This window comes from Mustela putorius, unplaced genomic scaffold, assembly GCF_011764305.1.
Source record: "Mustela putorius furo isolate JIRA1106 unplaced genomic scaffold, ASM1176430v1.1 tig00003962_pilon_pilon_pilon, whole genome shotgun sequence".
Taxonomy (NCBI): Eukaryota; Metazoa; Chordata; class Mammalia; order Carnivora; family Mustelidae; genus Mustela; species Mustela putorius.
In genome coordinates this window covers 3,409,378-3,413,023 of record NW_025422106.1, presented here as the reverse complement: position 1 = coordinate 3,413,023, position 3,646 = coordinate 3,409,378, and the positions used below count along the sequence as shown (strand labels likewise).

At 50.7% G+C, this 3,646-nt stretch overlaps 1 non-coding gene across 1 annotated transcript; it reads right to left on the bottom strand.

The window, feature by feature from the left end:
• Window positions 1-375: 375 nt before the first annotated feature.
• Window positions 376-447, bottom strand: TRNAQ-UUG. Its single transcript has one exon. It is a non-coding gene; the product is annotated as a tRNA-Gln (tRNA).
• Between the last annotated feature and the right edge of the window lie 3,199 nt (window positions 448-3,646).

Genomic DNA, 3,646 nt, shown 5'->3' with positions numbered 1-3,646 from the left:
GCCCAGCATTTCATTCCGGGTTGATAAAGGAATAACTGATCGCACTCTGCACATCAGCCAATAGGAAGAAGGGACTCCCAGCAGCAGGAGGAGGGAGGTGTCGGAGTCCCGAAGGCCTTGGTCCCAAGCAGGCTCACCCCGGTTGCTGGGCTTCCTCCGCCCTCATGTTCAAGGTAAAGTCACTCTCGGTCTCCACCAACACTTTTCCGCCCGGACTCTCACGCATGCGCAGAGACTCTCAGGCCGGACCTAAACGAAAGGAGGAGGGACCCTAAACCGCGATCCCTTAGGTCACGGGGGTAACGGCACAGCCCAAAGTGGCCGCCGCCGCCAGCAGTCCTCAAAACAGTAATTGTAGAACCAAAAGGCTCAAAGAGGTCCCACCGAGATTTGAACTCGGATCGCTGGATTCAAAGTCCAGAGTGCTAACCATTACACCATGGGACCTGCTGGCGACTTGAGGCGGCCGGGAGGCTTCTCAAGCCACATGGCACGCTGAACAGCCCTCCCAGAGCGGCGGCGGAGGAGGCCCGGTTCCCCCGGCCCGGGCTGGGCGCTGTGGGACCAAGGCCGCTCAGGCGGGCGGAAACAGCAAGGGCTGCCGCGGCCCCGATGTGGCCAGTGCCGGGGTGTCACCTCTTGTCGCCGATCTTCCTGCTCTTCTCCCGAGGTCCTGACCTGCGCCCGGGGAAGCCGGGAGGACGGCGGGCTGGGGGCGGAGACGGCCGGCGGCGGCCCCTGCCGGGAGCGGAAGGCGGGGCGCACGCAGCCGGGCTCCGGACTCGTTTATTTATTTATTTCCACAAAACGCTCTCTGCGTGGTCCCTGTGGCCAAGCGGGGAGGGAAGTGGGCTGGTACGTGCCAGGACAGTGGTTCAAAGCCCGGGTCTCTTTAGTGGGAGCGATTGGGTCGCGGAGTTGAAACCACGGCTTTCTGCGGAAACCTAGAACATTCTGTAGAGGGACCCTTGGTGGACCCTACGGTGGTGGGTGGTACATTTCAACCTGTAGGTATTGATGAGTGGGGGACAATCAGACCGTTTTGGGGTTTTTCCAGGTTTTTAACCTTTTATAAGATTTGACTCAGCAGTTTCACTTTTTTAACTTTATCCTAAAGGACAACGAGGACCAGTGCCAAGTGTTCAAGGATGTTCTCAGCAGTGATGTTCACAATGGTAAAGAAGAGAATATAAAAGCCAAAATCGATTTAGTAAATATTGACAATATCTATATGATTAATACTGTGCAGGAATTTAGGGGATGAGTTTTTATTGTATTGACATTATTTTGATGTATAGGACTACATTGATTTATTGTATTGACATGAAAAGAGCGATAGGTCTACCCAGATGGAACCAACACCAAAAATCTACTTACCAGTTAGTATGCATAATAAAGTCTCACTTTTCTACAAACAGAAAAATTCATACATGTGTAATAGACATTTGTCATTTATTTGTCCCATCACATCTGACTGGCTGCCTTTCTTGAGGGATCCAACATGGTGTGGGTCTGGGTGACAGCACAGTGACTGTATGTCCTTTAGCCTGGCCAGCTGGACTTGGAATCCAACGCGACTGATGCCCAGAAATGGGGACATTTTAGAATTTGTTCTGCTCCTCGTGGTAGCTGTGATACCCAGTGTCTCAAGGGCAGTGACAGCAGCCGTGCCTTCTCGACTGGCAGCAGAAGCTGGGTCCTAATCAGACTGCCCTGGATCCTGACCTTGGCTGGGTTCCTGGTTGCTTAGGTCCCCTTAGTTCTTGTCCGTTTTCTTGAGTTGCTTTCCCTCATGCTATGAGCTATCCGACTTTCTTCCAAGGAGTACAGTTCCTGTTTAAATTACCCGAATCTGTTTCTTTTCTTCTGTCAAAAACCTGCTTGGGGGCGCCTGGGTGGCTCAGTGGGTTAAGCCTCAGGCTTCAGCTCAGATCATGATCTCAGGGTCTTGCGATCTAGCCCGGCATTGGGCTCTCTGCGCACCACCAGCACCGCCCCCCCCCTACTTGTGATCTCTATCAAACAAATAAATAAAATCTTAAAAAGAAAAAAAAAAAACCTGCTTAGCTCAAATCCAAAAAGGTCTGCTGTGGACAGATATCCCTGGGAAATACATTTATGAGGCCCCTTTCTTACAGTTTATGATTTACTGTATTGCTTGAGAAAGTATTTGATAACTCTTGTATATTGTCAGAAGAAACATTAAAGCTTTTCCATTTCGAGGAGTGAACCAACTCCCATTGGGTTCCCATGGTGAGATAAGGGTGTCTCTTCATTAGGCTGGAGTAACAACACCGAATCGACTTGATATCAAATGGCTTTAGTCTCTCGTTTCCCATCTATATCCTTCTTACAAGCGCTCTGTACCCGTGAAGGTATATTGAAATTAATTTTTCAGAAGCTACGTAGAAATCCTACAGAACTGTGATTATGCCTTTTTTTTTTTTAAGATTATTTATTTATTTATTTGTCAGAGAGAGAGAGGGAGAGAGAGCGAGTACAGGCGGACAGAATGGTAGGCAGAGGGAGAAGCAGGCTCCCTGCTGAGCAAGGAGCCCAATGCGGGACTCGATCCCAGGACGCTGGGATCATGACCTGAGCCGAAGGCAGCTGCTTAACCAACTGAGCCACCCAGGCGTCCCGATTATGCCCTTTGAAAGTGTACAGGAGGTAGTTCCTTCTGTCTAGTAGGAAGACTTCTCCCTCCTCCCATTCCCTAGTTCTTCCTTTCCAGTTCCCTCCATCTTCTCAGCTTGAAACATCTTACCGGCCCAAATGAGACCCTTCACTGAAATCTCCACTCGTGAATTCCTCAAGTTACGCAGAAGGATCCTCTGCCTGACCGCTCTTGTCATTATAGGTGTTTTTATTCTGTGGCTCAGTCTCTCCCCTCTCCCCTCCTTCCATGTCCCCTTTGGTTGGACCGTGAATTGCTCTGGGGTCAAGGCCCAGGACTGGCTGATTTATAAATGTGGCTAGTGCCATACCAGAACTCAGGAGGGAGAAAGAACATTCTTTTTTTTTTTTTTTTTAAGATTTTATTTATTTATTTGACAGAGAGACACAGCGAGAGAGGGAACACAAGTGGGGGAGTGGGAGAGGGAGAAGCAGGCTTCCCGCTGAGCAGGGAGCCTGATGTGGGACTCGATTCCAGGACACTGGGATCACGACCTGGGCTGAAGGCAGACGCCCAACGACTGAGCCATCCAGGTGCCCCAAGAACATTCCTTTTAACTTCACATTGGTTATTTTTGAGACAACAGAGAAAACAGAGACAATATGTAATCCCTCTGCCTGCCCATCACTCGTTTCTTTTAACATAAATCCGTAATGCATGACACCCCAGAGATGGCATCCCATGAAGGCTCTGAGCACAGACCCTCAGCCTCCACAAGGGGGCTCCTCACGCGTGGGGAAGTCTGGGCTCTGTGGGAGGCGGGGTTCGCCTGGCTTCAGCGGTGCCACCCGGGATTGAGGGCTGAACAGAGGCAGAAAGTGGCCCAGAAAGTTTAATAAGGTCAGAGGTTAAGAAAAGACAGCTCAAGGGGCGCCTGGGTGGCTCAGTGGGTTAAAGCCTCTGCCTTCAGCTCAGGTCATGATCCCAGAGTCCTGGGATCCAGCCCCGCATCAGGCTCTCAGCTCAATG